The 13113-nt window shown below is 44.0% G+C and overlaps 1 protein-coding gene across 3 annotated transcripts in view; it reads left to right on the forward strand.

The window, feature by feature from the left end:
* The window catches only part of Tinc (transmembrane protein tincar), a 43028-nt gene that overhangs the window by 7824 nt on the left and 22091 nt on the right, over positions 1 to 13113 (forward strand). Inside the window, exon 1 of one of the 3 annotated variants that reach the window (XM_076437909.1) lies at positions 1106 to 6140. The exons of the other annotated variants lie outside the window; for them this stretch is intronic. The gene's annotated coding sequence lies outside the window, so the exon portion shown is untranslated. Of the gene's footprint in view, positions 1 to 1105; positions 6141 to 13113 lie in introns of those variants that run through there. 3 annotated transcript variants of the gene reach the window in all.

Genomic DNA, 13113 nt, shown 5'->3' on the forward strand with positions numbered 1-13113 from the left:
ACGTCAAAACCCATCGTCGCGTCGTTGCGGATAACGACAACGTTTCCATAAACTGTGTGCAACGTTCAATGTCCGACGAACGCATCGGAATGAAACGCGAAACAGTGGCGCGGAATAAAGATTACAGGAGCATTCGTATTTCGCGAGCCGCTCGACGTTGATTAACGGCTGCCCGATCGAAACTATTGTCGGAAAATTCATCACGTATTTTTCGTATCTATCTCTTGCAAAACTGCGCCATGATTTTTCCAACATCCCAATACTTCCGTCGAAATTGCCTTTCGTCGGCTCGCGATTCGAACTTGCTCCCGATTTATCCCGTCCTCCTCTTCTCTTCCCGCTCCTGCAGCTGCAGTTCACTCGAATTTGCGGTTTGGAATTTCGCTTAGAATTAACGTTTGATCGAGTCATTTCCACCGTGCACCATTGTATGTATGTATGTACTCGGACAAAGGGAGCACGGGAAGAGTAAGGATTTTTCAAATGAAAACTTCTCTAGACACACCGCGTACACTGTACACAATCGCTGAACAGTGAACGAGTCTTATTCGTCACGTTCCAAGGTGGAACGCTATTCGGGTAAATAAATGGACCCTTTGCACTCCGTTGTCGCCAATAATGCGACATTTCAAATATGAACTTTAAACATGAAATTTTCATTATGTTGGAGATTTATAAACTTGAACTTGTTTCATATAATGTAGCTAAGGAATAAATATTTTGTTTTATTGCACGAACCGTATCTTTTTTATTATACATATACAGTTACGAGTAAAACCGATCACACACACTTTAAATCAGAATGTAACTTCTTTTTATGAATGGACCAAACGACTTCAATGTTCCTGTAAGGCTAGAAGAATTAGTTTAGTAAATGACGTTTAAAAGATATGTTGAAAAAATGCATTTGTGACAAAAAAATAGTAAAAAATCAATTTTTACGACTTTTTTAGCCGGGCCAATAACGAAAATGGGTCAACTCGGATAAATTATATACGCTCTGAAAATTTCATTGAAATTGGCTAATTGATTTACAAGTTGTAAACGATCAAAAGTGGTAGAAAGGTCGAAAATCTCGAAAAATTGCAATTTTTGCCACTTTTGATCGTTTATAACTCGTAAACCAATTAACCAATTTCAATGAAATTTTCAGAACGTATATAATTTATAAGAGTTGGCCGAACACATCTTTTAAATTTTCGTTATTGGCCCAGCGAAAACAGTCGTAAAAATCAATATTTCCTATTGTTTTTCACAATTCCGACCAAATGCATTTTTTCAACATATTTTTTAGACCTCATTTACTAAACTAATTCTTCTAGCTTTACAGAGAAATTGAAGTCGTTTAGTCCATTCATAAAAAAGGTACAATTCTGATTTAATAAGTCACTAGGCTGGAGTGCAAAGGGTTAGAAGTACAGGTAGGTAATCGCCATAGAAGTTTTCACTTTGGTCGTGCGGTCTTATGCGCACAGTGCATAGTATTAGTCCGTTTTTTAATTAACTAATTTCGGCGTAATCGGAATCGGAGCGACGCGACGGTTCAACGGCTCCGTAGTTCTTCAATCACGAAGGAAGCGCCGGATGCCAACCGCAGACTAATTGAATACTTCTCATTATCTTTCACAAAAGATGCTTGGTCCTTTCGTTCCGAGTTTAGTCGAGTCAACTCCAGCCTGGAATAGGTATATGTACATAGTATGTATATGCCGCGTATCGTGTACACGGTGCACAATGGCTCGAGTGCCGCGTACTGAGTAAATACCTACGCTCCCTTCTTGTCCCACTGCGATCTCCGCTTGCTTTCCGTGCCTCGAAACGTTCGCTTCCGAATGCACGCTTTCCACGTGTACCCGCGTTAAGTAGTATTCCAGCGATAGGTGCTTGTTTCCGTCCTCTTTCCATTTCGCTTCTTTCTCCCGCGGTGCGCCGCTTTTCCAGTTTCGACGAGATGATGCTTCCTGCGCGTCGAGTCGTTTAGTCTGCCTTCGTCCCGTTTCGTCCCGTTTCGTACCAGCTCCATTTATAGATCGCCTCGCTCCTCTCTTTCGGTCTCCGATATCGGGCTCGCATGATCCCCTCGGATCTGAAACATGTCGGACCAAAGCCACCGTCTCCGATCAATCCGTATCTCGTGCATCTCTCGATCGATGGAGGTGCGAACCACGCTGAGATCCAAATATGTACATACTTGGATCGAAGATAGGGTTGCCATCCGTCCGGATTTATCCTACTTTCTAGTGCGTCCGGGGACGTCCAGGAGTTTTTCTTTATGTTACTCGCTCAAGCTTGCTCCACTATCACTATGTTGCAATCTTTAGTGACCTACGAACGAATCTCGAAGGATTTTTCGATATCTCACAAATTGTTGATTTTACAGACGTGCATAAAAAGTCTCGTCCTTTCTTCATTAAATTATAAGACTACAACCAACAAACCGGTCAGAACGAGTTTTTAAGAGCCTAGAGTTGTATATGTATATTTTTTGTATGGCTACATGTATTTTAATGCTTAAATGTTGATTACAAACGAATCCAATTGTATTTCATCTGAAATGAAATGCGTAACATTCATATTTGTTAGACTTTGTTAACAATCTTCATCGCGAGTCTGGCTCGAAATTGACGAAATTAAAATGATTTGAAGTGAACGCTGCATATGCAGCGGGTTGGATCGAGAAATTCGGTGACATTTACAACTATAACTCTTGAACCAGAAGAGATATCGAAATGAAATGTGCAACATACTTAATTAAAAAATGATTTCTTAACCAATAAAATAGTTAGAAGAGTCCGGGTTTCACAATCGGACAGAAAAGTCCAGTTTTTATTCCAGTTCGCGATTCTATAGATGGCAACCCTAATCGAAGAGGACGCGAACTCCGTCACGTAGAACCGGCAATCAGCTATGGTTGCTCGACCGGAAGTCGAGATACTCGAACAAGTCCGAGAGAAGTCGACTATTTCCGTTGACGGCGCGGCGCCCGAACCTTGAACGAAATTACACGTTGCCGAGCATAAATTTGCATCGACGGGTCAAGCTCGTATCAGCTTTGTGTTTTTTTCCGCTTCGAGAAGAGCCTTAAGCTTATCGATCGTATCGAGTTACGAGTGTTCGGGACTTACGGCGATTCCTTCCGCTTCTTCACAAATGCCGATCGATGTCGCACGACCGATCCGCGCTATTCCGCGCGCGCATTCACGAAATCGTTCGAATCTCCCTCCGTCCTGTATTTTTAGTACGGAACCAGCGAAAAGCAATCATTTTAGGATTTTGGTTGGGATCGCCGCGAGCGAAGGATCGAGACCGTACGAAAGCTGCAGAAATAAATGGAAAGTTTGAGCAAGGTAAATCCTGCCGGTATATGAAATCGGCACCCTCTTTCCGTTTATTTGCTCGACTCGTCTACGAACTCGTAAGTATCACCAATCTTCGTGTCAAAGATTCGAGATACGTATGCCTACTTTCGCGTGGGCGTGCGTGTGTTTGAAACTCTTCACCGTATCTATGTATGTATGTATGTATACACGGTCGAGTTGGAGCTCGAGCCGCCACTTATCCTAAACGCGGTATCGATTCTACCCGTTGCGCGTTGGTCCCCGTCGGATTTCGATCGACTCGCGCGATCCAATTTAATTTCCGTCTGTCGATAAAACCCGATCGGATCGAACGAAACGATAGATAAGAACGAATCCACGAACCGCTCTTTCGCGGTCCGGCCAGCCGATCCAGCAGTTCGTTAACTCTCGGTCTCGGACAGCGGACCATGCTTGCAACTATACATATAATTGATAATGTTTAGGACGATTCACTGCTGGATTTCACAATTTTTTCAAACTCATTTTTCAAGGTAACTTCTTGTAAACACTTTAACCTACCTAATGCAGCAGCTGTTCATTTAATTAATTCGCCAGAGACTGAGTAATCGAATAGCAATTTTAATACTCTGTTTAAGGGTACATACATATAACAGTGTAGGTCGTTAAACTCGTTTTGACATCAGCTACAATATTGTCAATTCAAAAATACATATATGTACACTGTGCAAAAGAAAGAAGCACCCAGTACATATAATTATAAGATATAATGACAAATAATATCTTTATGTAGAAATTGTATTGTACAATGATCGATTTATTGCATTTAAAGTATTAGATAATCGGCAACAACATATTCTCAGAACTATTTAATTAAACAGCGGAATCCTTTTTCAAAACTTACTCTTCTTATTTGATCCTTTACGCTTTTCTATTAAATATGGTCGGGTGCTTCTTTCTTTTGCACAGCAGTGTACATTGATCTTTAAAAATTACAGGTGACCTTGATTTTTTATAGAATTAATTTGTAGACCGCTAAATGTTCATTAACTTTTGTTTGAACCATTTCTTTTTGTCTCATTATTATCGGAACTGCCCGAGAGATTCATAAAATGTTGATTTTTAAGTGCTTGTACAATGTTTAATAAAGCTTATTGATTTACTAGTTTTTGAAGATTATGGAAATTTAGAAAGAGTTCATATTTTTTGTGTGGCTACGTTTATTTTAATGCTTAAATATTCACTAGAAACGAATCAAATTTAATTTCATTTAAAAAGAAAAGCGTAACATTCACATTTATTTGGCTCTGTACCAAATCTTCATGACGAGCGTGGCCCGTTAAAATACGGCAAGGGGTTAATATCGAAATTTTCGGCATTGCTAAACATTTAGCAAGTAATGTAGATGTCATTTGTTTGAAAAGTCATTTTCTACCAAATGAACTGGTGGATCGGTCGCCCGAATCACCATGCGACGCTCGCGAGACGCGCGGCAGTCACTCGAGAGGAAGTTTAGAAGAACTCGTTGGATGGTTGATCGGATCAGCGATGCGTGTCAGACCTACAGTACATAGGAGTACGCGTACGCGTGAGTTGTACCGTCTCTCGATATTCGTAGTCGAAACGGTCGATCCCCGGCTACGTGACTTCCGCGGATCCCCTTCGCTACCTTCCTTCCGATCCGAAGAGATTGCGAGGATTTTTCTATTCGTCGTAAGAGAAAGAGAGAGAGAGAGAGAGAAAAAGAGTTACCGTTTCCACGATCGCATCGGTGCCTCGATCAAGCGAAATCCCTGAGAAAACCATGAAATCGTACCGGCGCGGCGCGGCGCGAGAAGCGAAGAAACACAGAAACGAGTCTCCTGCTGTTTCGAGGCGTAAACCTGCGCGTGTATTTACGACCGAGCGCGGAGAAAAGTTTATTTTCTTTAGCCTCGTGTGCGAACCGTTGCAGAGGGGAACGCGCCACGGCGAGCCACATTGTATACATATAGCGTCGTATCGCCACATACCGTTGCATGGTGGACGGTGGACGGTGGACGGTACACGCGCTGCAACACCCTCCACGAACCGTTTGAGTTTTCTAAGCTCTCTGCTAATCGTATTTGGAAACCGTCCGACGGAAACGGACGAGCGTAACTTTGGCGCGAACGGAAGGGCGACTCGTACTGGCAAGCGCTGGAACGTGACAGCGTGACAACGTGACAGCGCGGCGTGTCAGCGTGACAACATTGGAGGTCTACGTATCAGAGGTCTTACGTATGTGATACTCGCGTACCCAGGTTACGCGTTTGACTGAAGTTTGACTGAACAGGTTTGACATTTGTGTACTATTTGATTATTTTTAGACGATATTTATTGCTCACGGAGCTGGGTAAAATAGAATTTGAAATAGTTAATAGTTCAAGTATACGTTAAAGGAGCATTTTTTTTAGAACAACTATTGGGTATACGAAACTAGGCCTTTTCTAGATGTAAACAGATAGTCTTGAAGTACAAGTCTTCTTGTGTCTTAGTGTTCCAAAGAATGTATATTGTTCAGAAAAATATAAATAAAAAATCAAATGTATATTTTAGGTCCAATCCCTAGAGAAATGTGTAAATGATAATTTTGATTATAAATGCATAAAATCCATGGTCTACTAATAAATTATTGTTTAAATAAATCCTCGAACACTGTATAAAGCAGATTACATGAAATTTGATTAAATCCCTTGAAGATTCTGTTTCTTCCAGGAGGAGAATTGAACAAGTGTCCACATACTTTCGATCGGGGGTGTATGTATGTATCTCGGATATCATTTGAGATACCCGGCTACGCAGGTAATTTTCAGTTGAAATCACTAGACCTACTACGTGTATACGCGTGTCTATGCGATGGAGTGTGACACCCTCCCTCGATTTTCTTTAGACGAGCATCGAGCATCCTTGATTGTAGGTGCGTCGCATCGACCCGACGACCTAACAACCCAGCTACCCTACCGATCCGATCAACCGCGATTGCTTCGTTCTCTTGTTCTCCCTCCGCGACGCTGATCGCGTTTGCAAAGTCGTTCTCGGCCAGATCGTTCCACACCGAAAAACACTCGGATCGAGGTAAATCCGAGGTCGCGAGGAAAGGGGAAGAACGAACTATGTACATATGTATATCTCTTTGGCCATTCTACGTTATTCGAGGATCGTGTGCGTTACGAGCGTCGCGGTTAGGGCGATAAGCGGGCAAGCAGTCTTATTCGCGCCATTTTAATCCGGCAGGATAAGAAGTCCGCTAACGGGTTGCCGATTTTTTTCTGAGACAATTCCGGGACATATTACCCAAAACGGAAAAATATGTATATGTAAAAATTTCACAATATTCTCCACTGAGAAACCACTGCAGTTCTCCGAGGAAATTTTTTTTATGTACAAAAAGATATTTTAAAAAATGATACAGTTTCAACTCCAGTCCAAAACTGAAATATACATACATATACTATACATACACATACTATAATAATACAGTTTTAGAGTTCCGGGACTATTCGGAGCGGTTGGCAACCCTACTCACGAGGAGGGAAATAGAGAGAGACAGAGATGGGGGGAGGAGAAACAGTTATCTTCTCGCGCACTATACGCCTTCGTGTACTTCCGTGTGGTCCACCGCGTAACCCCCGATTGTCTCGTCGGATTCGCTTTTTAATCCGCGAATTAGTGGAGGAAATTGTGCGCGGATTCGCGATTGTTTCGTATTTACAGGGGATGAACTCGATCGCAATCCATGCTGCGAACGTACCGGTATCCCGTCGTGTGTAAAGCCCATTTAGGTTGTTGTCGGTGTTTAGCAGTGTGCGGCATCGGGTATTGATTAAATGGGAGGGCGCGAGGGGCGAGGAGAACCGGGAACTGGGAAACGGGAAACGGGAAACAGGAGTCGAGAACCCGGAATAGGAAGAACGGTATGGAGTACGGGTTGGAGGGAGAGAGGGACAGCGACAAGTAAGGTCGGAGAGGAATTATGGTGGGAAGGAGAGATGCAACTCGTCTCTCTCTCTCTCCCATTCTCTCACTCGCTAATTGTCCGAACGCGAACCGCGAGTCGAGGTACGGAACTGACGGAGAAGAATCGTCAGAATAGAATTTCCATCGACGTGCTCTGCTCGCCTATACATTACGGTCTTCTAGGATTCCATCCAGATTTTTCTAATAAGCGACGTTTCAACGTCGCGAAAGCCAATCAAGTCTAATGTAATATGGCTTAGGTATTGAAATTCTGCTCCGCATTGGCAAGCACTGTTAGCTACAAAATTAACCCTTGCTAAAAACTAAAAAATCTCTGCAAAGTCCAAGTCCAGTGTACCAAAGCTTATCTTTGTTCCTGTGGCAGAATCTAAAGTAGTTTGTACCTTTAACTAAACCTCGCTCTTTGATTAGGACGTTAGTGGACATTCTTGCTGGAATTTTGAGGTAAACAGATTATAAGTGATTAGAAGAGATTAGAAGTGAAGTAGATTATCAATATGTATTATGTAAAAGTACGAAACGCATTCGTTCGGGATACAGACGGAATCTGAACCGGCGCGGCGCGGCGCGGTGTCGAAGCGGTCCACCCAGCTTCTTCCACCATTTCGCTAATTACCTACCGGGCGCGCGCAACACCGTAAGCACTGCGAGAGACGAGTGCGTTGCGTCGACCGGCACGTTCCATTCTCAATCTCTTTGATCAGATTCTGCGATCCGTTCGACTGGCGGGGTAAAGCGGCAGGAAATTTCGATGAACGCCAACGAATAAGTGAATTGGCTCGGTCGGACAGGAAACTAAATTGAAAAGGTACTCTTTCGGTTCGAAATATTCCGCGGCGTCACGTCGAATCGTTCGATACCGAACAATATCAACGATATCGACCACAACGGCTACGCCGCGAGTATTTCGGGGGAGACTGAATCGCGGGGTGGGTGGGTTGCGACGGAGATTCGTGCCGCGGAACGCCGAAGCTGGAGGGTGGATCTCGGAGATGAGTCACCGAGGAGAGCCCGAGGAAACCTCGGAACAATCTTCGCTCCACGTGACTCATCGCTATCCATCGGAATACGAGTACAGCTCCGAGAATCATTATCGTGAACGTCGCCTTCCTCTTTTCTTGCACAGAAAGGAAAGAGGTCCTTATTCTATCGATTTGCCGGGAAAAATAGAACAGAAGCAACGCAACGGAATGGAACGGTCGGGAAACATTCTGGCAGCTGTGTTTCGAACCTGGCGACGGTGATAACAGGAAAATGCACGACGACAGCGTAGTCCGCGACGGTAACGGCGACGAAAACGAAGCTAGGTCCGCGCGACGGCGCGCCGCGACCCGCGACGCGAAGGGCGAATCGATAGGAGGTGCGCCGACGTTCCACGAGGCGGCGTCCGCCGATTCCTCGTTTCGAAACGATCTATGTACATATGTACATATATGTTTCGTATGTCGCGTAGTTTAGGTAGGAGGTATTTGTTCGAGTGGCGCGAAAAAGACACAAGTTGCCGCGGCGCGACGCAGCGTCGACTTCGACGAAAGACAGGCAGGAAATCAGGATTCCTGAAGCCATGGGACGCGAGGTATCGCGCGGCATAGACGTATTTCGATGGAAAATCGATTTCCGGCTTGCTCGGTACACGCGAGTCGCGATTCGCGGTTCACGATTCACGAGCAACACCGTCATTGCGCATTTCATTGTTCTTTCGTTCCCATTCGAAAGTATCGAGGAGATACGAAATGCGCGTGGCCGCGTTTTTTCGAGTCGGCGTTCCTGGTTTGCATCGTCGGAATTCGAAAAAGTATTTTTCAAGCGAAAACTTGTTTAGGCGCACCGCGTACACAATTGCTGGACAGCGAATGAGTCTGATCCGTCACGCTCCGAGGTGAAACTCTGTTCGGGTAAACTCGGGGGAGCCGAGGAAGAGACAGACAGGTGTGCAATCGCCATAGAAGTTTTCACTTCGGTCGTGCAGTCAATAGACTGCAGAAATATCTGCATCTTATGTATGTAGGTACAACTCGAAAATCGCTGCAAGTTGCAATCCCGGAAGTCCTACATCCCACGTTCTTCGTTTCCCTCCCGCGCTCGTGACTGGTTCCATCGGCCCTCCTTAACCACGCGACGCAAACTAACTTTTCTAGGCTGGTTAAGCCGATCGATCGCTAGAAATAACCTCCGATGTGGTCCCAGTCGAGTCGAGTCTAGTCGAGAATTTCAATTGTAACCAATCGACTGCGGATCTTTGTGTAAAATAAAGATGTTCTGTATTGATTGTGGGATACAGGAGTAAGGTAAAAATTGATTTCATCCCTTAATGATTTTGTTGCATTAAAAACAACATTACAATACAGTGGAACCTCGGCATACGTCTGCTCCGGAGTACGTCCAATTTGGAATACGTGCTGTTTGGACGTGACAAATTTCGCTACGTGTACGACATAAATTTTTTCTGTGAATTTTGCATCATTTTAAAATAACTATCTTAAGGGAAAAATTCAATTAATAATCAATTATATTCGGAGTTGATGTATTATCAACTGACTGATCATACAAGTAAGGATCAGTAATGAAATTACCGATGAGGTCGGCGTATGATCGCAAAGTCCGCGAAGACACAACACGGAGAGATGAAAGAAAATGATCAGTCGATCGAGTGTTTCTTTTTGTGTTTTAGCATTAAGCAGAGTCTAAATTTGAAAATCTATAATAAAATCTCATTTTTTATTTATGTGTTTTTTGTCTGAATTCACTGAATTATTTCGGTCTCGGCAAGTGTTCCGGAGTACCTACGTTATGTTCCATTATAAATCAGAGTACTTTTAGCTTCGATAACTTCTTCACGAATAACTTTACACTTCTTAACCCCTTGCCGTACCATTTTCTTTACAGTTACGATAATTAAATCGTATTTATCCCCAAAAATGTCGTAGACGGTGTCATCGTATGGCTACATTTATTTGAATGCTTAAATACTGATTACAAACGAATCAAATCTTCTATCATCTGAAAAGAAACACATAACATTCATATTTGTTAGGTTTTGTTAAAATCTTCATGACGAGTCTGACTCGTTAAAATTCGGCACGGGGTTAACCAAGTTGAGGCGGAAATTTTCGCAAAGGAACATGTGACCTTCATGTGACCTCGGGAACACTCCCTTCAAGGTTTTCCGACATTTTCGGGGCACCCTGTATATTATACTCATACTCATACCCATACGCATACCTACATATACCATATATTATATATCGCAGGGCGGTAATGAAACACGTTTGATTTCAAAGCGGTAATAAGGTGGTAGCCGTTGGCAGTTTGCCAACTACATACGTACCCGCTACTCGTCGACCCTATCGATGCCTTCGGTGTTGACCGACAAACAGAAGGGGTCTCTGTATTGTTCTCGACGAGCGAATGCAGGTCGAGGATTCATCCGTGGGCCTTTCGAACGACGTCGATAAAGGTGGATCGGTATGGATCGCTATTCGATGCGCTGCGGCATCGGTTGCTGTCGACTCGATCAACTCCAGTACTCGCCGCGAATTCTCTCTTATGTCATCTATCGACTGAAAACGGGTGCCTCGAAGTGGTAATTTGCGTTTTGGAAAAAGAAAAAAGTCGGCCGGAGCCATATCAGGGGAATACGGTGGCTGCTCGATAAGATTTGTTGAGTTTTTGGCCAGAGTTCACAATGATAGCCTTGTGAGATGGTGCGTTATCGTGGTGCAAAATCCATGAGTTTTCTTTCCACAAATCTGGTATTTTTGACGAATTTGCTCTCTCAAACGCCGCATAACGCTCAGATAATATTCTTTATTTACTGTCTCACCTTGTGGCAATAATTCCGAATGCACAACACCGCGGTAATCGAAAAACACTGTCAACATCACCTTCACTTTTAATCGACTTTGACGTGCTTTTTCCGGTTTCGGCTCAATTGGAAGGCGCCATACCGAAGCTTGTTGACTGGTTTGCATGTCAAACTCGTAAAAGTTGCTGTTGACAAGAAGAAAGACGACAGATCCTCTCGACTCGTTGAAGCGGGAGCACGCGCCCTTCATTGTACCGATCTTATGTTAGACACCGTCCGCCGACGGAGAACAAAGAGTAGTGTAATTGTTCCTGTCTGTAGTTGTAATATGTCCACCGGAGAGGCGGGACAGAAGTCTCTGCGACAGTATTATAATCGAGTCACGTCGATCCAGCGGTCCAGAGTTGAAATTCCGAAGACGGTTGATGGACGCGACGGAAGCACGGAACAGCCATCGTCTGGTCTAATCGATCACCGGCAGACCAACTATGTATGTGGAAGCGTTCGAAAAACCGAGCTGAAATATCCGATTACCAGTTTGCCGTTCGGTCGGGATCGTTTTTCAGAACCTGGCGAGGCATTTTCTGTTCCCACGGGAGCAGAAGGCGCGCGCGCACGCGAACCAGATGTTCCGAAACTCCGCTTTGACACCAGCTCCGTATGCAACATCTTTGAACGCACTGTTGCGTTCCACCGAGGATCGTCAAACTGTTTAGCGCCTTCAAAGTTTCAAAGGTTGTCACGGACCCCCTGTTACCCAAGGCTCGTCGCGGTACGCGTAAACGCGCGCGAAACATCGACAAGCAGAATTCGAAAAGTAGTCGCCGACGTCGAGGGATGTTTCGTAGCCATGGCGACAAGCTGACTCACGAGGCGGTGCGGCGCGCGGCGGATCGTTCGGCCCCCAGAAAGAAATCCTGGTCGACGACGCTGCGCTTCCGCCTCGGAACGATACGATGCTATGATCACCTACGACGATCCTCCTCTTCCTCCTATTCCTCCATCGATCCTTTCCGGTTTCCACGCGTTCGCATCTTCTCCGGCCGGGACGGTTCTAGGAAACCTGGAAATAGAAAGGCAGGCCAATGTCTCGTCAGCGTTTCTTGGTCCAAACCGCTTCTTCGAAGCTCGGATGCAGCGGTCTAATGGAACGGATCGATGGTTGGGCGATTAGTAGTCGCCGGGCGCGACCTCGACTTTGTACACCGTTGCGTCATAGAAGCGCAAGCGCCGAATCAGCTCTTTCAATTATTTCTGTGGTTTCCGTTTTTCCGATCTTCGAGCCACCTTCGATCGCCGAACGTCCTTCCTTCCGGCCTGCGAGGGCTCCGTGGAATGAAGAAGCTCCCGACAAGACGATCCTCCTGCCGATTTTTCGTGGCGTCTACCAATTATTCGTTCCCTCTACTCGATTTTAGTAAATCTCCCGACCCGACCTCCTTCATCCACAATATGTGCAGCATTAGGGTGGCTCTTATATACTCTTGTCAAAACTTATTTTACAGCAACCCCCACAGTTCTAAATAATTAGAAAAACATATGTAAAGTTGCAAAGTTTGAGCTTGATCGGATATCGGGAAAACGTTGTATGTGTAGTAACTAATTTCAGTAAAAATGAGCATCAACAGTGGACGGGTTCCTGATGAAAATTAATATCTAGTAGGAATTAAAAAATTTCTGAATATGTATACTTATTTATTAAATTGTTTCATGATACAATTTAGTATTAAAATGATAAGTTACATCATTTCAACATCGTTTACATGTAGAAATAATTTTTGCCAGCTTTTCGGTGGAAGCAGTCCATTATCACGATTTTTCAAAGATTTCCGATAATCCGAGGAAAAAATGTTTCGAACAAAAATAGAACAGTATTTAAACATCTATGAAACTTCTCAACTTCATAAAATAAAGATAAAATTACAAAGATGAAAATGAATTTTTCATTTCATAATGGTTATAGCTGACGATATTATGACCTTGAGTTTTTCC

Source organism: Lasioglossum baleicum, chromosome 14 (genome assembly GCF_051020765.1).
Source record: "Lasioglossum baleicum chromosome 14, iyLasBale1, whole genome shotgun sequence".
NCBI classification, from domain to species: domain Eukaryota; kingdom Metazoa; phylum Arthropoda; class Insecta; order Hymenoptera; family Halictidae; genus Lasioglossum; species Lasioglossum baleicum.